Genomic DNA, 27,268 nt, shown 5'->3' with positions numbered 1-27,268 from the left:
CCATTTGTCATGAAAACCTCGGCCGATTTTTTCAATAGCTTCCAGGTCTTTGGACCGATTGACTCAAAATTTCTCCCAAACGTGGCCCTATACTGGCTGAACGAGACACAGCAGTCCGCATTGAATTCGGGTGGAATTTGTATTTTTGGTGAATAATTTAGTGAAAGGGGGCCATTTTTCATGAAAACCTCTGCCGATTTTTTCAATAGCTTCCAGGTCTTTGGACCGATTGACTCAAAATTTCTCCCAAACATGCCCCTATACTGGCTGAACGAGACACAGCAGTCCGCATTGAATTTGGGTGGAATTTGTATTTTTGGTGAATATTTTAGTGAAAGGGGGCCATTTTTCATGAAAACCTCTGCCGATTTTTTCAATAGCTTCCAGGTCTTTGGACCGATTGACTCAAAATTTCTCCCAAACGTGGTCCTCCGCCGATTTTTTCAATAGCTTCCAGGTCTTTGGACCTATTGACTCAAAAATTCTCCCAAACGTGGCCCTACACTGGCTGAACGAGACACAGCAGTCCGCATTGAATTCTGGTGGAATTTGTATTTTTGGTGAATATTTTAGTGAAAGGGGGCCATTTTTCATGAAAACCTCTGCCGATTTTTTCAATAGCTTCCAGGTCTTTGGACCGATTGACTCAAAATTTCTCCCAAACGTGGCCCTATACTGGCTGAACGAGACACAGCAGTCCGCATTGAATTTGGGTGGAATTTTTGGTGAATATTTTAGTGAAAGGGGGCCATTTGTCATGAAAACCTCGGCCGATTTTTTCAATAGCTTCCAGGTCTTTGGACCGATTGACTCAAAATTTCTCCCAAACGTGGCCCTATACTGGCTGAACGAGACACAGCAGTCTGCATTGAATTCGGGTGGAATTTGTATTTTTGGTGAATATTTTAGTGAAAGGGGGCCATTTGTCATGAAAACCTCGGCCGATTTTTTCAATAGCTTCCAGGTCTTTGGACCGATTGACTCAAAATTTCTCCCAAACGTGGCCCTATACTGGCTGAACGAGACACAGCAGTCCGCATTGAATTCGGGTGGAATTTGTATTTTTGGTGAATATTTTAGTGAAAGGGGGCCATTTGTCATGAAAACCTCGGCCGATTTTTTCAATAGCTTCCAGGTCTTTGGACCGATTGACTCAAAATTTGTGAGATTAGTGAAAGGGGGCCATTTTTCATGAAAACCTCTGCCGATTTTTTCAATAGCTTCCAGGTCTTTGGACCGATTGACTCAAAATTTCTCCCAAACGTGGCCCTATACTGGCTGAACGAGACACAGCAGTCCGCATTGAATTCGGGTGGAATTTGTATTTTTGGTGAATATTTTAGTGAAAGGGGGCCATTTTTCATGAAAACCTCGGCCAATTTTTTCAATAGCTTCCAGGTCTTTGGACCGATTGACTCAAAATTTCTCCCAAACGTGGCCCTATACTGGCTGAACGAGACACAGCAGTCCGCATTGAATTCGGGTGGAATTTGTATTTTTGGTGAATATTTTAGTGAAAGGGGGCCATTTTTCATGAAAACCTCGGCCAATTTTTTCAATAGCTTCCAGGTCTTTGGACCGATTGACTCAAAATTTCTCCCAAACTTGGCCCTATACTGGCTGAACGAGACACAGCAATCCGCATTGAATTCGGGTGGAATTTGTATTTTTGGTGAATATTTTAGTGAAAGGGGGCCATTTTTCATGAAAACCTCTGCCAATTTTTTCAATAGCTTCCAGGTCTTTGGACCGATTGACTCAAAATTTCTCCCAAACATGCCCCTATACTGGCTGAACGAAACACAGCAGTCCACATTGAATTCGGGTGGAATTTGTATTTTTGGTGAATATTTTAGTGAAAGGGGGCCATTTTTCATGAAAACCTCGGCCGATTTTTTCAATAGCTTCCAGGTCTTTGGACCGATTGACTCAAAATTTCTCCCAAACGTGGTCCTCGGCCAATTTTTTCAATAGCTTCCAGGTCTTTGGACCGATTGACTCAAAATTTCTCCCAAACGTGGCCCTATACTGGCTGAACGAGACACAGCAGTCCGCATTGAATTCGGGTGGAATTTGTATTTTTGGTGAATATTTTAGTGAAAGGGGGCCATTTTTCATGAAAACCTCTGCCGATTTTTTCAATAGCTTCCAGGTCTTTGGACCGATTGACTCAAAATTTCTCACAAACGTGGCCCTATACTGGCTGAACGAGACACAGCAGTCCGCATTGAATTCGGGTGGAATTTGTATTTTTGGTGAATATTTTAGTGAAAGGGGGCCATTTGTCATGAAAACCTCTGCCGATTTTTTCAATAGCTTCCAGGTCTTTGGACCGATTGACTCAAAATTTCTCCCAAACGTGGCCCTATACTGGCTGAACGAGACACAGCAGTCCGCATTGAATTCTGGTGGAATTTGTATTTTTGGTGAATATTTTAGTGAAAGGGGGCCATTTTTCATGAAAACCTCTGCCGATTTTTTCAATAGCTTCCAGGTCTTTGGACCGATTGACTCAAAATTTCTCCCAAACGTGGCCCTATACTGGCTGAACGAGACACAGCAGTCCGCATTGAATTTGGGTGGAATTTTTGGTGAATATTTTAGTGAAAGGGGGCCATTTGTCATGAAAACCTCGGCCGATTTTTTCAATAGCTTCCAGGTCTTTGGACCGATTGACTCAAAATTTCTCCCAAACGTGGTCCTCCGCCGATTTTTTCAATAGCTTCCAGGTCTTTGGACCTATTGACTCAAAAATTCTCCCAAACGTGGCCCTACACTGGCTGAACGAGACACAGCAGTCCGCATTGAATTCTGGTGGAATTTGTATTTTTGGTGAATATTTTAGTGAAAGGGGGCCATTTTTCATGAAAACCTCTGCCGATTTTTTCAATAGCTTCCAGGTCTTTGGACCGATTGACTCAAAATTTCTCCCAAACGTGGCCCTATACTGGCTGAACGAGACACAGCAGTCCGCATTGAATTTGGGTGGAATTTTTGGTGAATATTTTAGTGAAAGGGGGCCATTTGTCATGAAAACCTCGGCCGATTTTTTCAATAGCTTCCAGGTCTTTGGACCGATTGACTCAAAATTTCTCCCAAACGTGGCCCTATACTGGCTGAACGAGACACAGCAGTCTGCATTGAATTCGGGTGGAATTTGTATTTTTGGTGAATATTTTAGTGAAAGGGGGCCATTTGTCATGAAAACCTTGGCCGATTTTTTCAATAGCTTCCAGGTCTTTGGACCGATTGACTCAAAATTTCTCCCAAACGTGGCCCTATACTGGCTGAACGAGACACAGCAGTCCGCATTGAATTCGGGTGGAATTTGTATTTTTGGTGAATATTTTAGTGAAAGGGGGCCATTTGTCATGAAAACCTCGGCCGATTTTTTCAATAGCTTCCAGGTCTTTGGACCGATTGACTCAAAATTTGTGAGATTAGTGAAAGGGGGCCATTTTTCATGAAAACCTCTGCCGATTTTTTCAATAGCTTCCAGGTCTTTGGACCGATTGACTCAAAATTTCTCCCAAACGTGGCCCTATACTGGCTGAACGAGACACAGCAGTCCGCATTGAATTCGGGTGGAATTTGTATTTTTGGTGAATATTTTAGTGAAAGGGGGCCATTTTTCATGAAAACCTCGGCCAATTTTTTCAATAGCTTCCAGGTCTTTGGACCGATTGACTCAAAATTTCTCCCAAACGTGGCCCTATACTGGCTGAACGAGACACAGCAGTCCGCATTGAATTCGGGTGGAATTTGTATTTTTGGTGAATATTTTAGTGAAAGGGGGCCATTTTTCATGAAAACCTCGGCCAATTTTTTCAATAGCTTCCAGGTCTTTGGACCGATTGACTCAAAATTTCTCCCAAACTTGGCCCTATACTGGCTGAACGAGACACAGCAATCCGCATTGAATTCGGGTGGAATTTGTATTTTTGGTGAATATTTTAGTGAAAGGGGGCCATTTTTCATGAAAACCTCTGCCAATTTTTTCAATAGCTTCCAGGTCTTTGGACCGATTGACTCAAAATTTCTCCCAAACATGCCCCTATACTGGCTGAACGAAACACAGCAGTCCACATTGAATTCGGGTGGAATTTGTATTTTTGGTGAATATTTTAGTGAAAGGGGGCCATTTTTCATGAAAACCTCGGCCGATTTTTTCAATAGCTTCCAGGTCTTTGGACCGATTGACTCAAAATTTCTCCCAAACGTGGTCCTCGGCCAATTTTTTCAATAGCTTCCAGGTCTTTGGACCGATTGACTCAAAATTTCTCCCAAACGTGGCCCTATACTGGCTGAACGAGACACAGCAGTCCGCATTGAATTCGGGTGGAATTTGTATTTTTGGTGAATATTTTAGTGAAAGGGGGCCATTTTTCATGAAAACCTCTGCCGATTTTTTCAATAGCTTCCAGGTCTTTGGACCGATTGACTCAAAATTTCTCACAAACGTGGCCCTATACTGGCTGAACGAGACACAGCAGTCCGCATTGAATTCGGGTGGAATTTGTATTTTTGGTGAATATTTTAGTGAAAGGGGGCCATTTGTCATGAAAACCTCTGCCGATTTTTTCAATAGCTTCCAGGTCTTTGGACCGATTGACTCAAAATTTCTCCCAAACGTGGCCCTATACTGGCTGAACGAGACACAGCAGTCCGCATTGAATTCGGGTGGAATTTGTATTTTTGGTGAATATTTTGGTGAAAGGGGGCCATTTTTCATGAAAACCTCTGCCGATTTTTTCAATAGCTTCCAGGTCTTTGGACCGATTGACTCAAAATTTCTCCCAAACGTGGCCCTATACTGGCTGAATGAGACACAGCAGTCCGCATTGAATTCGGGTGGAATTTGTATTTTTGGTGAATATTTTAGTGAAAGGGGGCCATTTTTCATGAAAACCTCAGCCAATTTTTTCAATAGCTTCCAGGTCTTTGGACCGATTGACTCAAAATTTCTCCCAAACGTGGCCCTATACTGGCTGAACGAGACACAGCAGTCCGCATTGAATTTGGGTGAAATTTGTATTTTTGGTGAATATTTTAGTGAAAGGGGGCCATTTTTCATGAAAACCTCGGCCGATTTTTTCAATAGCTTCCAGGTCTTTGGACCGATTGACTCAAAATTTCTCCCAAACTTGGCCCTATGCTGGCTGAACGAGACACAGCAGTCCGCATTGAATTCGGGTGGAATTTGTATTTTTGGTGAATATTTTAGTGAAAGGGGGCCATTTTTCATGAAAACCTCGGCCGATTTTTTCAATAGCTTCCAGGTCTTTGGACCGATTGACTCAAAATTTCTCCCAAACGTGGTCCTCCGCCGATTTTTTCAATAGCTTCCAGGTCTTTGGACCTATTGACTCAAAATTTCTCCCAAACGTGGCCCTACACTGGCTGAACGAGACACAGCAGTCCGCATTGAATTCTGGTGGAATTTGTATTTTTGGTGAATATTTTAGTGAAAGGGGGCCATTTTTCATGAAAACCTCGGCCGATTTTTTCAATAGCTTCCAGGTCTTTGGACCGATTGACTCAAAATTTGTGAGATTAGTGAAAGGGGGCCATTTTTCATGAAAACCTCTGCCGATTTTTTCAATAGCTTCCAGGTCTTTGGACCGATTGACTCAAAATTTCTCCCAAACGTGGCCCTATACTGGCTGAACGAGACACAGCAGTCCGCATTGAATTCGGGTGGAATTTGTATTTTTGGTGAATATTTTAGTGAAAGGGGGCCATTTTTCATGAAAACCTCGGCCAATTTTTTCAATAGCTTCCAGGTCTTTGGACCGATTGACTCAAAATTTCTCCCAAACGTGGCCCTATACTGGCTGAACGAGACACAGCAGTCCGCATTGAATTCGGGTGGAATTTGTATTTTTGGTGAATATTTTAGTGAAAGGGGGCCATTTTTCATGAAAACCTCGGCCAATTTTTTCAATAGCTTCCAGGTCTTTGGACCGATTGACTCAAAATTTCTCCCAAACTTGGCCCTATACTGGCTGAACGAGACACAGCAATCCGCATTGAATTCGGGTGGAATTTGTATTTTTGGTGAATATTTTAGTGAAAGGGGGCCATTTTTCATGAAAACCTCTGCCAATTTTTTCAATAGCTTCCAGGTCTTTGGACCGATTGACTCAAAATTTCTCCCAAACATGCCCCTATACTGGCTGAACGAAACACAGCAGTCCACATTGAATTCGGGTGGAATTTGTATTTTTGGTGAATATTTTAGTGAAAGGGGGCCATTTTTCATGAAAACCTCGGCCGATTTTTTCAATAGCTTCCAGGTCTTTGGACCGATTGACTCAAAATTTCTCCCAAACGTGGTCCTCGGCCAATTTTTTCAATAGCTTCCAGGTCTTTGGACCGATTGACTCAAAATTTCTCCCAAACGTGGCCCTATACTGGCTGAACGAGACACAGCAGTCCGCATTGAATTCGGGTGGAATTTGTATTTTTGGTGAATATTTTAGTGAAAGGGGGCCATTTTTCATGAAAACCTCTGCCGATTTTTTCAATAGCTTCCAGGTCTTTGGACCGATTGACTCAAAATTTCTCACAAACGTGGCCCTATACTGGCTGAACGAGACACAGCAGTCCGCATTGAATTCGGGTGGAATTTGTATTTTTGGTGAATATTTTAGTGAAAGGGGGCCATTTGTCATGAAAACCTCTGCCGATTTTTTCAATAGCTTCCAGGTCTTTGGACCGATTGACTCAAAATTTCTCCCAAACGTGGCCCTATACTGGCTGAACGAGACACAGCAGTCCGCATTGAATTCGGGTGGAATTTGTATTTTTGGTGAATATTTTGGTGAAAGGGGGCCATTTTTCATGAAAACCTCTGCCGATTTTTTCAATAGCTTCCAGGTCTTTGGACCGATTGACTCAAAATTTCTCCCAAACGTGGCCCTATACTGGCTGAATGAGACACAGCAGTCCGCATTGAATTCGGGTGGAATTTGTATTTTTGGTGAATATTTTAGTGAAAGGGGGCCATTTTTCATGAAAACCTCGGCCAATTTTTTCAATAGCTTCCAGGTCTTTGGACCGATTGACTCAAAATTTCTCCCAAACGTGGCCCTATACTGGCTGAACGAGACACAGCAGTCCGCATTGAATTTGGGTGAAATTTGTATTTTTGGTGAATATTTTAGTGAAAGGGGGCCATTTTTCATGAAAACCTCGGCCGATTTTTTCAATAGCTTCCAGGTCTTTGGACCGATTGACTCAAAATTTCTCCCAAACTTGGCCCTATGCTGGCTGAACGAGACACAGCAGTCCGCATTGAATTCGGGTGGAATTTGTATTTTTGGTGAATATTTTAGTGAAAGGGGGCCATTTTTCATGAAAACCTCGGCCGATTTTTTCAATAGCTTCCAGGTCTTTGGACCGATTGACTCAAAATTTCTCCCAAACGTGGTCCTCCGCCGATTTTTTCAATAGCTTCCAGGTCTTTGGACCTATTGACTCAAAAATTCTCCCAAACGTGGCCCTACACTGGCTGAACGAGACACAGCAGTCCGCATTGAATTCTGGTGGAATTTGTATTTTTGGTGAATATTTTAGTGAAAGGGGGCCATTTTTCATGAAAACCTCTGCCGATTTTTTCAATAGCTTCCAGGTCTTTGGACCGATTGACTCAAAATTTCTCCCAAACGTGGCCCTATACTGGCTGAACGAGACACAGCAGTCCGCATTGAATTCGGGTGGAATTTTTGGTGAATATTTTAGTGAAAGGGGGCCATTTGTCATGAAAACCTCGGCCGATTTTTTCAATAGCTTCCAGGTCTTTGGACCGATTGACTCAAAATTTCTCCCAAACGTGGCCCTATACTGGCTGAACGAGACACAGCAGTCCGCATTGAATTCGGGTGGAATTTGTATTTTTGGTGAATAATTTAGTGAAAGGGGGCCATTTTTCATGAAAACCTCGGCCGATTTTTTCAATAGCTTCCAGGTCTTTGGACCGATTGACTCAAAATTTCTCCCAAACATGCCCCTATACTGGCTGAACGAGACACAGCAGTCCGCATTGAATTTGGGTGGAATTTGTATTTTTGGTGAATATTTTAGTGAAAGGGGGCCATTTTTCATGAAAACCTCTGCCGATTTTTTCAATAGCTTCCAGGTCTTTGGACCGATTGACTCAAAATTTCTCCCAAACGTGGTCCTCCGCCGATTTTTTCAATAGCTTCCAGGTCTTTGGACCTATTGACTCAAAAATTCTCCCAAACGTGGCCCTACACTGGCTGAACGAGACACAGCAGTCCGCATTGAATTCTGGTGGAATTTGTATTTTTGGTGAATATTTTAGTGAAAGGGGGCCATTTTTCATGAAAACCTCTGCCGATTTTTTCAATAGCTTCCAGGTCTTTGGACCGATTGACTCAAAATTTCTCCCAAACGTGGCCCTATACTGGCTGAACGAGACACAGCAGTCCGCATTGAATTTGGGTGGAATTTTTGGTGAATATTTTAGTGAAAGGGGGCCATTTGTCATGAAAACCTCGGCCGATTTTTTCAATAGCTTCCAGGTCTTTGGACCGATTGACTCAAAATTTCTCCCAAACGTGGCCCTATACTGGCTGAACGAGACACAGCAGTCTGCATTGAATTCGGGTGGAATTTGTATTTTTGGTGAATATTTTAGTGAAAGGGGGCCATTTGTCATGAAAACCTCGGCCGATTTTTTCAATAGCTTCCAGGTCTTTGGACCGATTGACTCAAAATTTCTCCCAAACGTGGCCCTATACTGGCTGAACGAGACACAGCAGTCCGCATTGAATTCGGGTGGAATTTGTATTTTTGGTGAATATTTTAGTGAAAGGGGGCCATTTTTCATGAAAACCCCTGCCGATTTTTTCAATAGCTTCCAGGTCTTTGGACCGATTGACTCAAAATTTCTCCCAAACGTGGCCCTATACTGGCTGAACGAGACACAGCAGTCCGCATTGAATTCGGGTGGAATTTGTATTTTTGGTGAATAATTTAGTGAAAGGGGGCCATTTGTCATGAAAACCTCCGCCGATTTTTTCAATAGCTTCCAGGTCTTTGGACCGATTGACTCAAAATTTCTCCCAAACATGCCCCTATACTGGCTGAACGAGACACAGCAGTCCGCATTGAATTTGGGTGAAATTTGTATTTTTGGTGAATATTTTAGTGAAAGGGGGCCATTTTTCATGAAAACCTCGGCCGATTTTTTCAATAGCTTCCAGGTCTTTGGACCGATTGACTCAAAATTTCTCCCAAACGTGGCCCTATACTGGCTGAACGAGACACAGCAGTCCGCATTTAATTCGGGTGGAATTTGTATTTTTGGTGAATATTTTAGTGAAAGGGCGCCATTTGTCATGAAAACCTCGGCCGATTTTTTCAATAGCTTCCAGGTCTTTGGACCGATTGACTCAAAATTTCTCCCAAACGTGGCCCTATACTGGCTGAACGAGACACAGCAGTCCGCATTGAATTCGGGTGGAATTTGTATTTTTGGTGAATATTTTAGTGAAAGGGGGCCATTTTTCATGAAAACCTCTGCCGATTTTTTCAATAGCATCCAGGTCTTTGGACCGATTGACTCAAAATTTCTCCCAAACGTGGCCCTATACTGGCTGAACGAGACACAGCAGTCCGCATTGAATTCGGGTGGAATTTGTATTTTTGGTGAATATTTTAGTGAAAGGGGGCCATTCTTCATGAAAACCTCGGCCGATTTTTTCAATAGCTTCCAGGTCTTTGGACCGATTGACTAAAAATTTCTCCCAAACGTGGCCCTATACTGGCTGAACGAGACACAGCAGTCCGCATTGAATTCGGGTGGAATTTGTATTTTTGGTGAATATTTTAGTGAAAGGGGGGCATTTTTCATGAAAACATCGGCAGATTTTTTCAATAGCTTCCAGGTCTTTGGACCGATTGACTCAAAATTTCTCCCAAACATGCCCCTATACTGGCTGAACGAGACACAGCAGTCCGCATTGAATTTGGGTGGAATTTGTATTTTTGGTGAATATTTTAGTGAAAGGGGGCCATTTTTCATGAAAACCTCTGCCGATTTTTTCAATAGCTTCCAGGTCTTTGGACCGATTGACTCAAAATTTCTCCCAAACGTGGCCCTATACTGGCTGAACGAGACACAGCAGTCCGCATTGAATTTGGGTGGAATTTGTATTTTTGGTGAATATTTTAGTGAAAGGGGGCCATTTTTCATTAGATTTTTTCAATAGCTTCCAGGTCTTTGGACCGATTGACTCGAAATTTCTCCCAAACGTGGCCCTATACTGGCTGAACGAGACACAGCAGTCCCCATTGGATTCGTGTGGAATTTGTATTTTTGGTGAATATTTTAGTGAAAGTGGGCCATTCTTCATGAAAACCTCGGCCGATTTTTTCAATAGCTTCCAGGTCTTTGAACCAATTGACTCAAAATTTCTCCCAAACGTGGCCCTATACTGGCTGAACGAGACACAGCAGTCCGCATTGAATTTGGGTGGAATTTGTATTTTTGGTGAATATTTTAGTGAAAGGGGGCCATTTTTCATGGAAACCTCGGCCGATTTTTTCAATAGCTTCCAGGTCTTTGGACCGGTTGAGTCAAAATTTCTCCCAAACGTGGTCCTATACTGGCTGAACGAGACACAGCAGTCCCCATTGGATTCGGGTGGAATTTGTATTTTTGGTGAATATTTTAGTGAAAGGGGGCCAGTTTTCATGAAAACCTCGGCCGATTTTTTCAATAGCTTCCAGGTCTTTGGACCGATTGACTCGAAATTTCTCCCAAACGTGGCCCTATACTGGCTGAACGAGACACAGCAGTCCCCATTGGATTCGGGTGGAATTTGTATTTTTGGTGAATATTTTAGTGAAAGGGGGCCATTTTTCATGAAAACCTCGGCCGATTTTTTCAATAGCTTCCAGGTCTTTGGACCGATTGACTCGAAATTTCTCCCAAACGTGGCCCTATACTGGCTGAACGAGACACAGCAGTCCCCATTGGATTCGTGTGGAATTTGTATTTTTGGTGAATATTTTAGTGAAAGTGGGCCATTCTTCATGAAAACCTCGGCCGATTTTTTCAATAGCTTCCAGGTCTTTGAACCAATTGACTCAAAATTTCTCCCAAACGTGGCCCTATACTGGCTGAACGAGACACAGCAGTCCGCATTGAATTTGGGTGGAATTTGTATTTTTGGTGAATATTTTAGTGAAAGGTGGCCATTTTTCATTAGATTTTTTCAATAGCTTCCAGGTCTTTGGACCGATTGACTCGAAATTTCTCCCAAACGTGGCCCTATACTGGCTGAACGAGACACAGCAGTCCCCATTGGATTCGGGTGGAATTTGTATTTTTGGTGAATATTTTAGTGAAAGGGGGCCAGTTTTCATGAAAACCTCGGCCGATTTTTTCAATAGCTTCCAGGTCTTTGAACCAATTGACTCAAAATTTCTCCCAAACGTGGCCCTATACTGGCTGAACGAGACACAGCAGTCCGCATTGAATTTGGGTGGAATTTGTATTTTTGGTGAATATTTTAGTGAAAGGTGGCCATTTTTCATTAGATTTTTTCAATAGCTTCCAGGTCTTTGGACCGATTGACTCGAAATTTCTCCCAAACGTGGCCCTATACTGGCTGAACGAGACACAGCAGTCCCCATTGGATTCGGGTGGAATTTGTATTTTTGGTGAATATTTTAGTGAAAGGGGGCCAGTTTTCATGAAAACCTCGGCCGATTTTTTCAATAGCTTCCAGGTCTTTGGACCGATTGACTCAAAATTTCTCCCAAACGTGGTCCTATACTGGCTGAACGAGACACGGCAGTCCGCATTGAATTCGGGTGGAATTTGTATTTTTGGTGAATATTTTAGTGAAAGGGGGCCATTTTTCATGAAAACCTCGGCCCATTTTTTCAATAGCTTCCAGGTCTTTGGACCGGTTGACTCAAAATTTCTCCCAAACGTGGCCCTATACTGGCTGAACGAGACACAGCAGTCCCCGTTTGATTTGGGTGGAATTTGTATTTTTGGTGAATATTTTAGAAAAAAATGACCCGGTTGGCACATTTAAGGGCAGAAAGACCCACTAAACATTTTTTCGACTTGAAATTCAATGACTTTTCCTAAAGGGATCCCAGCAATAGAAAAAGTAAAATATTTCATTTGTTTATATTTCCATCAAAGCTGTACACCTGGGTACAACAGGGTACATTGGTTGTCTTAGGGTCATTTTTGACCCGCCAGTTAAAATCACCTCCAAAGTAAATTGCACACTCACACACACACACACACACTGCATTTTTCCACACTGCCAGCCAGTAGCTCAGCATTTCTGAGTGCAGAGCAACCTCACCACTTGGCCCGCCGGCATTACCGCAAAGCACCCTTTAACCGCATGTGTGTGTGAGTGTGTGTGTGTTTTGGTGCATGTGTACATTGTGTGTGCCTGCTTCCAGGTAGGCAAAGTCTGTATGTGCTGATGAGTCTGCAGTTGGCAACATGTTGTGAAACAACATGTGGCGTATATCTGTGCGGGCAACATTTAGCATCCATTAAGTTTCCATTTGAGCATCATCGTGTGTTGAGTGCATCTTGAGTCAATTTACCCATTTTATCCATCCATCCATGAAAACATGGCACACGGAGAGAAGCGGGCTAATCCACGTCGCTCATAAAAAAAACCCACAACAATTAACATACAGGGTATAAATACACAGAGGGAACACTGCAGATCCTTGACATCAGAGGAATGATTATCTGCCGTGCTGATACATTATCACATTATCATAACCGCTAAGCTGCAACGACTGAGCTCTGAAGCAGCAAAGCACTCGCTTATCAGGCCTCCTGCCTACTTTGAATGGCTGTGGAGTTTCCCCCCCGAGGAATCTGTCACAAATCACTGACAGAAATCTTTGAGCAGAGCGCACACGCACACACACACGCACATGCACACGCACACGCACACACACATACACATACACACAGGCACACACATCTTGTATCATAAGGCTCAAAACTCATAAATTTGTAATGTATTTAAACTTTACACCACTATTTTTCAGCCCACATGTACTTCAGCTGAACCTTCCTGCCTCACACCCTTCCACATCTATGGGTCAGCACAAAGGTAACGCCAGGTTGCTCCGCTGTCCTGCGTTTTAGGACATTGAAGTTCTGGAAGTTTGTTGTGCCATCGGCTGAAAATTAAGACTTTTTAATTGGTCAGTTCAATTTGATTGGCGTGAAAAGACCTGTAGATGATAATGCCCACATACAAGACAAGTGTTAGAGGTTTTCTAGTCTTTGTTATTCTATAGGGATATGGAGTTGAAAATGGAGTTTACTCTACAGCTGCAGAGGGGCTACTTTACATTACTCAGATTTTTAAATACATTTTATTGTCAGATCTCTACGGCTTTTGAAAAACCTAAAAAAATCTAAAAAAGCGTTAAATTGATCATGTAAAGACATTTAATCATTCTTTCGTAAGTTTGTTTCCATCCAGGTGAGTGCAAATGTTTGAAATCTCAGAAGACTTAGCTGAAGGTTGAATAGCGGCTGAATTTTGGTCGCAAAAACACAATGCGACCAAGTGTAATAGAAGCAGAAATAGCTGATGTATCGTGACGCGCATGAGTCCTGTGACTGAACATCACTCAAGTTTCCGCTTCAGAGATGACAAATGGCTGCGGTGAAAAATATCAGATGTGGACCGTCGAAGACTTTAGCCTTCCTGAAAATAACTCATGTAACGAACACGAATGCCACATTTTCATCATGTTTTCTTCATGATTTTCCTTTGTTTGAGGTTGGACTGGTGCTCTTTTAACTCCGTCATTTTCTTCTGCAATGGTTTCACGGCACCCTTGTGGAGAATTGGCACCACCAACTGATCATCTTCATGTGCCCAACTCAGTTATGTTGAACACATCCAATATTACACATTTTATTTTGACAATTTTCTGGAAATTTGGGGAAAAAAACCCCAACAATGTTCTGGTCTCTTCCATAGCTAAGAGTCCTCCCCTGCCGCAAGAAAGAGCAACATGGTCTCCGAAGGAACTCACAGATAGACAGATGGACAAAGAGCAGATACAAGCACACTACACACAGACCAACATGTACCATCAGGGCCTGGAGAGCACCGGAGAGCTGCATGAGTCTCACATTTAATTATCTACCTAATGATCTCACTGTAGTGCCATTAGACAGAGGAGAAGAGAGAGGGGGAGCGAGAGGGATGAAGACGAGATGGGGAAGAGATGGGTCCTCTGAGGAAGAAGGAAGGAGTTTCAAGCGTTGTGTTTAGAGACTAAAAGAGGTTAGAGAGAGTCCTCTCAATGTTCTGGTAGATGGAGTCTTCTACAGCGTCTGTCAGAGTGTTTTTATGTGGATATACAGTAGCCCATTTACTGCATTTAATGGCAGCGCTCAGCTCCGGACATGAATATTTTATTTGTTCCTAATAAATGCTATGGATGTATCTGGGCAGATGATTAGGCACTGAATACATAAAGCTGTCACACAATGCCGCGTTACATAAGAAATCGAATCAATGAAAAATGATATTATCGCTAAAAGAATAATCCATAAGAATAAACACTGTTTGTAGCCATTAATGAAATTACTGAACAGATAAAACAGCAACAACTTGAAAAATCAAACATGTAATGATCTGTCTGGGCTGCATGTATGCTATAACTAATGGAGCCTTCCTACTGAGCAGAAACATCCAAAAGACGTCTATTCAAGCCGGCAAGGATGTTGAAAAGACGTCCAGTAGAGAGCCAGAATTAAAGTTTTTTTGACGTCTTTTTTAGATGTCTTTTCAAGGTTCACAAGTGATGTCAAAGTGACTCATAAATGTTCAAAATGACAGTTTTTGCAATGTAATTTTAGACGTCTTTTTAATTAATGGTAATGTGTGAAAAAACACTACAAACAGGGAAGGAGGGAAGAGCTAATAAAGGAGATGCAGTGCAGGTGTGGATGGAGGGCAGACTACGGAAGAAGTCAGGTAACATGGCTTTGACCCTGACACCAGAAGGTGAACATCTTCCACACTGCTAACATCTTTAGCAGCTATCTTTTGTAGCAAAGGCTTACATGCACCCACACAAATACTTTTTTATGGTTGTGCTGACATCTAAACAAGACATTTCCTTTGCACAGAAAAGTTTGTTGGAGTGTTGTTTCTTTGTGTCTCACTTGCACACATCATTGTTTTTTGTTTTTATGCTTTTATATTTGATGTCTGTCATCAGCGTGGCGCTGTAAAAACCAAATACCTCTCCCTCCGTCTGTAGATCTGCGGATCTCAGCGGGTACTTTTTTTTAAAAGTGCTATCATTTCCTTTCTCGCTGCATATCGATGAGGGGATTAGAGATTAGGGAGTTGTGATGATGGGAAAAGAGGGAGAGAATGATGAAAAAGAGGTTCAGCTAGGGGCACGAAGGGGAGGATGTGGCCAAAGCATTTTCAAAGTCATAGATAATCAATAAGCTTATTAAGTGAAACTAAACTGATTTATCACACTTATGGATGACTTTCAGTCATTTTGGGTTGTTGCATTAGAGATCTTTCTTACTTAAATACTTCACTTGGAAGATGTTAATACTTTCTAATTATATGAAGGCGTTTAAGGTCAGAGAAAATCTCACATCAGTACCAACTTAAAATAACTCGGAGCTATTTTTTGGATTAAGTACTCTATCTGTCTCAATCATCTCTTTTCTCTGGTTAATTTTCCTCTTTTTTTTTCTCTCATCTCTCGCCGCCTTCTGTCTTCCACAGCTAACATAAAACAGACAGAGCAGACTGATAAAAGAAGTCAGGATGACGACTGAAACCACCGTCCCCTATAATTTCATGTCACTTTGGGTAGCTTTCATAACTCCCAACTGCTTAAGCATTACAGAAGACATTTCAGACTAAGTATCTGTCTTTCTCCTCTGTGCCAGGAATAGCACACAGCGGCGCTCCACACTGGTGGGTTGCACCGTGCAGCATTTGAGAATGATAGCTGACCTTTAAAGCACTGATGCGTGTACATAAGCTTTTGTTTTTTGGTGGGGCTTAATTGTCCTCGCGGTGGTCATCGATTTTCAGTCAAAATGGCATCGGCGAAAGAGTATTTTGGGACTGATTACTTCATAAAGCGAATCTCATTTGTAGTGCGTCAAGCAAAAAAAAAAAGTTCTCGCCGTGGTTTGGAATACAGAAATAGTCCGAGGGCGATGTGTCAAATGCCGGAAAGGTCATAATATTAAGAAGTAACTTTTTCTGGTCGATAGCTCACCTGAGCCCGTCTGAATTGTTGCCATAAACCCCTTCTCTGTGCAGTCTTCGACAACCCATGTTGTGGACCTCATTCAACCTCATTTTTTTGCTTTGTTGTGACATGATCAGGCCCATTTGTTGCAGACGCATCACTTCTACATCAAGGTCACTCCAGCTGAACCACAAGTGAGTTGAAATGGAGGAGGAACAGGCTCATCTGCAAAAGATCCCCCCTGCTGCAGGCTGCTCCACGGCCCATCAAGCCAGCTACAGCCAACATCTTTCAACATGGAGTGTGCTGCATCCTTCCAGGTAAGAAAAAAAGAAAATGCTCTCCACTTTTTCTACATTTTTCTTAGTGCCTGAGCTTCACATTGACTCTACACAGTGCAACAACATACTTAAAGACAGAAGACCTTGAATTCAGTGAATGCTTGCGTCAAAGTGCCGTTCTGAAGTGGCCTCAGCGATAAAAGCCTTGTCTAGCTGAGGTCTCAGACTGACAGAGTGTCGCAGTCACATAGTCAAAGGGTGAAAGGACGACCTAGTGGAGGACAAACTGCAGCTAGTCCTTACTTTCATGAGGACTTCTCCTCAGGGGGCCTTTCTTTATGTGTGATCAGCACTTCAACGTTCGTGACTAGAATACTGTACGCGTGTGTGCAGAGCAACGTCGAACGACATCCAGTTTTCAGATCAGGAAATAATCTCCATACATTTCTGGGATTTATAATTGTTATCATGGTGTCGTAAAAATATTGGCATGAGTGCGTCATTGTAGTCGGTGCCAAATGTCTTTCTTTTGATTCTTAAATATTAAGCTAACCTTGATTGATACTAAGCTCATTAAATTAATTAAAGCTGGCACTTATCTCGATCCAAATTAACTGGCTGGCTTTCATTATTTCCCTGAATTAAACAAACAGCTAGGAATGTTATCAGTTTTATTCACCTGACTTTTCTCAGCAGCAACTACAAACAGTGCTGCAAGAGCCAGTAAAGTGTGAGATAGAAACAGAACAAAAGAACATGACACATTTATGATGATGGTCCAAACGATATGACTATTTCTAGATATCTTGTAAAGACACCATCCATAGCTATTCCAAGATGTCCATGTGGTTACATGTGCATACTTGGATACCTCAGGTTTGCTTACATATACTATAACTTTATCAATAAGGCAAGGAAACCATGATTTATAGTCTATTTGGCTGCTTGTTTTTGCCTGAATTAATGTCCATAACTCAAATTTTTTCTCAGATGTGATTCAAATAGGTCTCATTCTGCGTTAAATGATGACTGTTGGAAAAATGACTGAGCCTGGGATACCTGTGGCAGAGCTAGAAAAATGATAACATGGATGTGTAACGGGTATGGAGTGAACCCAATTGCAGCACAAATGAACCAAGTATTAGTTTTCAAACAGTCTTTATTCAGCAGTTTAAAGCAGGCACACAGAAGACCAGAGGATGTGAGCTGGAGAGGTGAAGCTGACCAGGTGGGTCTTTTGGTGGAGCAGGGACTGGCCTGATTGGAGATGGCGAGCAGGTGAGAGCAGCAGGTGAAAGCTGTTAGACTGTTAAGGGGTGTGGCTGAGCAGCAGAGCAGGGGAGTAGCAGAGCAGACTGTGACATGATGAAATCAATTCAGAGAAACAGATTGTTGGGCAGAAATATCAACTCTTAAATGGCATTTTTCTTAATTAACATAGAAACGCATTAGGTTAACTGCTGCTTGCAACCGATACCCCAGCGTCCATGTCATCTGAAACTGAACTCGGCAAGACATATACAACACTGTCCGGAGCAAGGGAAACAAATATGGACCTGATGCCAGACTGAATATTGGCATTAAATGACACGGCAGGTACATTTTCAGGCCACTTTCTGCTCTTTTATCAAACCCTACACGCTGCTGCTAGGTCTTTTTCCTCAGCTATAGAGCTGCTTTATCATTATTCTAGTGGCACTCAGATGTTACATCTTTTCTCTGGATGTTGTAACTCAGACCTTCACAGCCTGCACTACCAGTTGCTTTTAGCTCATTCTACTATTGCTGTCCTTGTAAGTTTGCCCTGGACGAGCATGTGTGCAGAATACTTGGAATAAAAAATCAATCAGGATGTGTACTACCATGTCATGCTGCCTGCCATATTTCAGTGGGTCTACCTTCTGCTATTCCTTGTGGTCCATCACCCGTATGTATGAGGACCTGATGTGAAAAGAGACAAGTGGGCATTGAGCGGACAGCTGGAACGTGACCGAGGTGCACAACGACCTCTCTGCCTCTGGGGTGGGATTGCTCTCGAGCATCTTGGAGGCTGCTTGACCTTCCTTGTTCTGTTTGCAGTAGCGGGGGCCAAGGTGAAATCCAATAAGATTTTGATAAACCACGCTGTCACAGCCGCTGTGCTACTCTGTGTGTTTCTGTGTGTAAGATAAAGAAGAGGAGAGAGACTTGATGTGCCTGAGTGCACTAGTACTATAATGTAGGCTCATCACCTGCAATTGTGTGTTTTTTGTCCCTTCTTTGGTCTTACAGGAAAGATTCAACCATGAATTGAAGTTCCAGATTCATCCTATGTTTTAGGATACTGCCTAAATTTGAAGATCCTATGCATGATTTCCTGTCAATCATTGTATAGAGTCATATAAAAAGAAACATTACTTATGACCCACTAGAACTGTGTGGAAGTGATTTTCTGCAGAAACTCTTTCCTTATGTTTTTGTTAATGCTGCGTTCGGGACATTTCTTGGCATCAGCTGTTGGGCAGTGGTGTGTAGCCCCCAGCCAATAGCAGCAGACTGAATGTGAGGTCAGGGATCTATAAGTTAAGACAAGTCAAATGCATTTCGATGGCACATTTAGTTGACCAAAGTACCATACAAACAAAGGCAAAAGCTGTGTGTGTGTTTGACTGAGGGCGGGGCTGAGATACACACACTTACACACAGAGCAAAGAGGCAATCTATGGAGAGGATGAATTTGGATAAAATCCTGCATAGCGGCACCTTCCTGCAGGGCTGTGTGGAGGTTTAGGTATATTTATGTATTTATGGGTAACACCGCTCCCTCTCTGCCTTCACTCTCTAGCTCATTTGACCAACACTGCTCTCTGTCTTGTTGAGACGGAGACGAGTGGCCATCTTTGAATGGTTTGTTTTTTGAAACAGCATAAAACAAATTCTGTGATCAGTAGTATACTTTTTAAACAATCAATTTTCATGCTATAACATGAAAGATAAAATCAGAAATATAACACGTGGAGAAAAAAGGAAAACTTCTGAAACTGCCCCACCTTATTTCTTTTTTAATTTATACTTTTTTATGTATATCACCAGATAAAAGCGTGTATATGTGTTTGTTTTCACTTTTGTGTTGACAAAATCTTAAATAACCGTATAAATTTACGAGTAGTCCATATCTCTTCTATCACCCCCTGTTTGCCACCAGCATAGGAAATGCGACAATGGACAGATCTTTGGCACGACACCCAGACATGTCATTTGCTTTACCGTCTGTGGAGTGTAATATGTTTCAGCTGTCTGTGTTTGCTCATAACTCACTGCCCTTTACTGTCGAGCAGCTTAAAATGTAAGTAGCCAGGGGGAAAAAGATACAGAGTGTGTTGAAATGCCAAGAAGTTGGCAGTTTTGGTCCCCAAACTGAGAAAATATGTTATGAAACACACAAAAAAGTCAGCACCTGGTGAATTAACTGTTGGGTTATTGGCACATATCAAAAAAACAGACAATGAAATCCTATTTCCCCTTTAGAGTGGAAGGTTTTTAAGTATTGGATTGGATACAAACAGCTTTCAGAGTGACATGAACATGTTACTGAGGCCTTAGAGTGGATGTTATGTTTCTGACAAATAAAGAAGCTTAACTGCAGTAATTGTCTGCAGGCCAGCAGAAAGAGGGCCCAAAAAGAGAATAATAGATTTTGCTGAATAGAAATAAATAAATGTCTTCATCCTATTAGCTTGATTACATGCTATCTTTTTTTCTGCCATTGCTGCAAGAGAAGGGAATAAATGAACCAAAATGACCCAGGTCACACAGTAAAGTAAACTAGGAGAGAGGATTTTGTAAAATATAAACATTTCTATCAAAGAATTAACTGCTGCTAGTTTTTGCTGTTTGCTTCACTAGCGCTTGTTGAGCTTTGGGGCAGTGGGAATAGTGCAAACATTCGCTTTATGGGCAACAACTGCAGCGATGATGGGGCTGCTGGGCCAAGCGGTGCGTGAAGCCAAGAGGAGGCACACATTGCAAATAGTTGTAATGATGACAGATATTAAGAGGAGAAGATGACCAGCATCCAAATGCCTCAGGAGAACCATGTGCTGTTCAGTCAGCAGAGATTAGCTCCGTGTTCCCATCAGTGATCTGGATCGCAGCACAGTCACGGTGGACTTTCTTATGTTGTACATTGCACGCCGTTCCATCAATAATGGATTGGCTCTTTGTAATGTATTTGCATCTCATCTCTGTAAAATGTGCATGCAAAATGAGAATTCAGACCAGAAATAACAAAGCGTTGTCAGGATGAATCAAAATTCTGTGTTGTATTTTCATTTTAATCTGTCAAATCAAGACCCCCAAAGACTCTAGCGACTATTGAAGAACAGTTGATCTTCTGCAGACACTGGAATCAATAATCAGCTTGTCAAACTGAATTGGTCATCGATAGGACAATGTAGTGGCTGACATTTATTTACAGTCACGAGGTAAATTAATTGATTTGAACACAGCTTGCACACACTTCTATCTTTTATAGGAAGTGACACGTTACTCGTGGGATGGTACTAAACTATAGTATTTACAATTTGAACCTTAAAACATATAAAAACGACTTGACCTTTATTTGGTATTTTATCGGGTTGTTTACTCAGATTATCCCAAATGTTCCCACCAATGTTCAAACCCAGAGGACCTGCAATTTCATTCAAGGTAGCGATGAGTTTCATCTGGTCACCTGTCGCTTAACTTCCGGGTAAACGGCGGATGATTCATCAGTGACTGAGGATGGAAGTCATTGAACATGACCAAACACAGCTTATAACTTTAATGCATTACCTCGTCTGTGCACCTGATGTCTCCCTGAGTCACGTCAGATCGATTTCTTGCATCTGCAGTTGTTTACTCACCAATGAAGTCATCGACTCTCACAACGCACGCAACTACTTCTTTTGTTTTCATTGTTTTGATTCAAAGAGACCCTCGGCAGAAATTAAACACAAATTGCAACGTCCCGCTCGGTACCAAACATTTTGTCAATGAGATCAGCCCCGGTGGAGGCATTGAGAGGTGATGGATCAGTCGTTCATCCGTCTCATATTGATACATCCCAGCAAGCAAGCAATATTGGCTGATTATGGTGTACCATCAGCTGGTAGGCCGCAGGCAGAAACGAGCCAAAACCACTCTCCACGTATTGACGGGACATCACAGGACAACATGATGCTGATGTTGTGCTTATCGACTGCGCTGAAAATGTTCAAAACTCAATTAAACACAAAATCAGAGGCCTAATTAGAATGTAATGATGAAATGAAATCAATATAAAACAGGAACACCGATGACTCTCCAGTGGTCCTTCATCAGGCTGCTGAATTATCTGACTTTAATAGTTTGATGGTTTAAAAAATGTGGGCGTTCCGTGTCGGTCACGGTCTTGAAACTTTGCAGTCTTGGCTCACAACTTTCCTGGCGTACCCTGGCTGACCTCACATTGTTCTGTTCTCAGTTTTAAAAGGATTTGTCGCAGTGGATCTAGTGGGTCAGCCATGCGGTACCCATTCACCCATTTGTATCTACGCCCCACAGCATCCTGTTGGTGCCAAGACTAATTATTAAAAAAGTTATACATGGGAATGCACAGGGGAAGGAAAAATTTAAATTATTTCTGGTCCTGGTATGAAAAAAGTGGACAAGATGTTTGGCCAATAAAGTTCATTGTAGGCAGCGTCACTGTTCATCTGGTCCATCAGGTTCATCGTTTGCTTCAGGCTGTACAAGCAAACAAACCAGTGCCGGATGATTTACAAGTCATCCAGTCAGAAAACTTTGGCAACTTCCCTTTTTGCTCTATGTCTCTGCAGAATTTATCAAAAGGAGATGTAGTGAAATAGATGCTACATTTTATCTTTATTGTTTGAAGGCCTTAGTTTCATAGTTGATTGCTATTTTTTTGCTGCCCAACAAAGACTTCTAATGCCTTTTGTTTATCTACCTCTGCTCACCATCAAATTCTTAGTCTCTGATTGTTTTATGGTGTCATTATGAGACTCTAATGAGCCCAGGTTGTAGATTGCTACATTGCTATGTCTTTGTTTTCAGTCTGTCATTCCCAGCTGATGTAAATAAGTTGTTACATTAATTATATATTTTTAAAGTGAGCTTTAAATTGTGCTTGTTTACATTCATTGCAGCCTGTTTACTTGTGTATATCTGGATATTCAATGACTGTTTTTCCTGTCAGCAGCTCAGAGCTGAAGTAAGAGGGACTCGCTGTCATTGGACTGGATGGGAACAGCTCAGTGGGTTTGATCCTTCCTGAGGTTGAAGACGGCAGGCTGGTTTTTACCTGTGAAGCTGGATCTTTTCTCTAAAGTTTATGGCCGGATGAACTGGAGGGAAGTGGCTCAAGCTAAAGTACACAGCAAGAACTGAATAAGTAGAGCAAGAATACACATCATCTTTAAATGCTAAATCACAGGATTATTATTTAAATTGTTGCCTAATTGCCTGTAAAGAAGCAAAAAGAAGAAAACTTCAGGCTGAAGGCGATAATGGGTGGCTGGACTGAAAGCAGAACAGTCCTGGTTGTGACTTGTCATTTGGATTTTGCCTTGAATTCATGCTTCGATACAAAAACTGCTAAACATCTTCATCCTTTGCTGGCTTCCAGCTCTCAACTAATGAAGTACAGTATGTGTTAAATGTCAGACCACATACTGCGTTCATAATCAGATTTGTAAAGTTGCAGTTGTGTGTGAAAACACCCATATTAGTGCTAAAATTAGCCATATTTGTCCTGGCTTGTATTATGTATATTTGTACCCTTTTATCATCTTAAATTAAAATAATAATAATTATAAAAGATAATGATGTGCCTGTTTTTAATGAAGTAACATGACAGGTCTGTTGTATCTAAACTTTTCATAATGCAGCTAATTAGATGGTTGGCTATATCTGACAAAAATAAAACAATGTCTTAATTTATTCAGATAATCAGTGGGGGGAGGTGGGTGTGACTCACAGTATTTGCATAATAAAGCAGGTTGAAGCTGAAAGGAAAAGCAGAGGCTGGTTGTATTCCCCAGCAGCATGCTGACATGGGGGGCCGGTCCAGAACCGGTACACGCTGTCTGTACTCTGGGGCTGAATGTACCGAAGGTTGAGAACAGTGAATGGAAAACAAAAGTGAACCGGTGCCATCAGATCTGCTCCGCTCGCTGTCCGTGGTGCTGATCTGACAATCTGTTTTCTCTGCCCACACAGTCCAGCTCCCTCTCCCACTCTCCTTCTATCACAGATACCGTGCGTGTGTGTGTGCGTTTTTATCTCTCTCTCACTTCCTTTTTTGCTTTTTCATTCCTCTCTCCACCACTCTCACTTTGTCTTGCGCGCATTGCTCACCACGGACTCTGATGCTCTCTCTCTCACACACTCACACTCACTCACACACACACACACACACACACACACACACATATATAGCGCTCACACACGCACGCGCTCCTGTTAAAATATTTATTTCCGACACCTCAAAGGCCCCTCTTTTTCCTCCCACCTGTATCCTCCGCTGGAGACAGGTGTCCTCATGTGGAAAGTAAAACGCAAACACGTGTCATTTATCATCCCAACAGTATTTATTAAATGTAATTCTGGTCATTGATGACTTTACGACATCTTGTGTTTGTCTTTTAAAGAAACATATCGATCACACAGTGACTCACAGGCTGTCAGGCCAGTTTCAGCTTTTTTTCTCTCTCTCTCTCTCTCTCTCTCTTTCGCTTAGAGGAAATCACCCGCGGAGCCCGTCGATGTTTCGTGCGTAGGCTCAAGCAGCGACTGGGCAAACTGTTGATACAGCCCACCCTCCACCCTCCCCGCTTGGAAATGCACAGGGGACCCGCCAAACAACCGCAACAGGCAGGTGTAGTCTCCACTGCCTGGTTTTTCAATCTCCGCGAGGGTTTACCAGCTCCAGTGAGTCGCATTTGCGCATCAGTTGAGGAATTCCCCGAGTTTGGAGAGACGAGCTGCGCACGGAGACACCTAGTTTAAAACCAGCTGTCGGCGCGGGCGGTGGACGATAACCTTCAGTTTATCTGCTTTGCCTGAGATTCAACAGGGGACATCGTTTTGGAGAAACCACCTGAGGGTCGTGGGGGCATTTATTGTAAGTGGAGAGACGGGGGGGCACAGGGGGCTTGACGGGAGACACTCATGCGTGTCTTCTCCGATTATTCCCCCCTTTCTCTCTCTGACGGTTCGGCGACACCGACCTGCCATCTAGAGCCGACTGTAACCTCTTCAGACTCCGGAGCGCAGCGCGTCTCTCTGCGCTGATGGAGCGATTACTCCCCTGGTCAACTTGGATACCACTTCTGGGCCCCTCGTCGACATCAGGCCCCCTGTTTCGGTGAACATAAGAGTGGAGAGACAGACGGGAGAGGAGGAAGGACAGGGAAAGACACGTGGATTCCCGAGGCGCACCGTTCGGATCCGGTTTTTGATGCGCGCAGGTGTCCAATTCATCAGCGTCTTTTTCTGCCTCTCCGCTTGAACTGCTATCTTCTAGAGTTGTGCGTAAAAACTGAAAATGTTCAAGAGGAAGACGTTCAGCCACACAGGAATGCTCCTGCTCGGATATTTGCTTTTGGTTTAAGAGGAAATCGCTCGGATATCAAAAACCTCTCCAGCGGAGACGCAGCAGAGGCTCTGGAGTTACAGAGAGCAGGGGAGGAGAATTTGGAAAGTAGATCTTTATAATTACGGATTACCAGGCTTTTTTTCTTCTTCTTCTTCTCCTGAACTAACTGTCGACGCTCTTTGATGTCTGAAAAGGTAAAAGCAACATTTATCTCCATATTCCCCTGGCGCTTATCTAATGTTTCCCAGAACAAGCAGTGGTTGAATGTGATTTGAAGTCTGTGATGAGGAATGTTACCGTCAATACAAACAAGAATCAATAAGAAACGTTCATTTCGGGTTGTGTGAATGCAATGTCTGCTCACTTTTCAACATCAGCTTGACACCAAGCAGCTATGAAAAAAAACCCAAATGCGCCTTCAGGTGGCAAAATGAGAAGAGGCAAAGGCTTACACACACACACACACACACACACACACACACACACACACACACACACACACACACAAAAGCAAATAACAACACAACTTATTTCATGTCCAAAGACGCAAACACGACATAAACACTCTGTTGTGAGATCATTTAATTATCTCGTTAATTATTCAGGGGGCAGAGTGTGTTCAGGCTGTCACGTGAGCCTCGAATTGAAGAGAAACACAAATTAAATAAATAAATAAAAATAAAAAAATGAAGGCTGCCCATGCTATGTCAATTTCTTTTTTTTATTTTTATGTGATGGCTCTGGGTCAACAGGTCCGGGGGCGCGTCTCTCTCTCTCTCTCTCTCTCTCTCTCTCTCTATCTCTCTCTCTCTCCCCCCTCTGAAAAAAATAAAAATGAATACTGAAGAAAATATTGATCCTGATTCCTTTGGATCGGTCCAATACCGACACGGTTGTTTAGGCAAATCTTGGCTCTCCTGCCTGTATTGATTTCCAGCAGCAAGGCGATCAACAGGGGACGCTCTTTCAACTGATTTCCAGTAACCCACCGCCTTTCTCTCAAATCCATGAGGTTTTATTGCCGCAGGTTATTTCTACAAGGTATTTTTATATCCAGCTTAAAACTGCTGCACAATGGCATGGATGGATACAATAGATGCACAGATGGTGAATAGGCAGTATCAGTGTTTTTGATCTATAAACATACAGACAGGTGACAGAGGGAAAAAAAAAACATGAATAGATGAGTGAAGAAACAAATGCAGATGTGTCCATACAGGTGCACTACGCGGCACTATTAAGCAGATAACATCCAGTTATGATTTAGGCGAAGTTGATTTTAGATTTTGTATCCAGATGGCAAGAGGGAAAAAATCCAAGTGACATAGAGAGAGGATTCATGGATGGGGCACAGGTGACAGGAGCTTCACTCACAAAGGCTGCTCAACTGGCCAGTGTTTGAACAAGGAGATGTAACTAAATCAACATCTGCATTTCGATCTATGGAAACAAAATCAATAACTAGGGTCGGAAATTGTGGCGAACCCGCATATTTAATGAGTGTGATGCTTCTGCATTAGTGCCATAATGGAGGAAAACCAGAAACTCTTCCTCAGGTGACTGACTGTCAATGCAGGATGTGATCAGACCGTGCCAGCAGGAGCAGCCCGCTGACAAATCACACAGACGGGCATATTGTGACAGGGTGGCAGTGCATAACCATCTCATTACAAAGATGAGTGCACATGTTAGAGTTCAGTAGTGCAAAAATCCACCGGTTCACAGACATGTGAATAAAGGGATATGATCAGATGAGTCATCCTTCAACACATTCTCAACAAGTGGGCGAGTGCATGCGTGGCGCACAGAAAGAACAGTACAGGCCCGAATGCTTGACCCTCCAGTGAGGGAATCCACTGGCTCTGATGTGCTGTGGGGGGGCGTTCGCCACCATTGTTTGGATCCACTAGAGGGAAGGACCACTGCAAATCAATACCAGGTTGTTCTGAGTGATCGCCTTCATACTGTGATGAAACATTTTTATACTGATGGAAGTGGTCTCTTCCAGGATGACGGTACTCCCATCCATAGGGCACAAGGGGCAGGAAAATGTTGTTAAAGAGGTATTTCACTGCTGGAAGGATGGCTC

General features: G+C 42.6%; 1 protein-coding gene across 2 annotated transcripts in view; it reads left to right on the top strand.

The window, feature by feature from the left end:
- The first annotated feature begins 24,765 nt into the window (after window positions 1-24,765).
- The window catches only part of cacna1ib (calcium voltage-gated channel subunit alpha1 Ib), a 220,063-nt gene continuing 217,560 nt past the window's right edge, over window positions 24,766-27,268 (top strand). For both annotated transcript variants that reach the window (XM_084340936.1, XM_084340935.1), the window contains exon 1: window positions 24,766-25,373. The gene's annotated coding sequence lies outside the window, so the exon portion shown is untranslated. The remainder of the gene's footprint in view (window positions 25,374-27,268) is intronic.

Source organism: Pagrus pagrus, assembly GCF_965226575.1.
Source record: "Pagrus pagrus genome assembly, chromosome: 2".
Classification (NCBI taxonomy): Eukaryota; Metazoa; Chordata; class Actinopteri; order Spariformes; family Sparidae; genus Pagrus; species Pagrus pagrus.
This window is presented reverse-complemented; position numbering and strand designations above follow the sequence as displayed.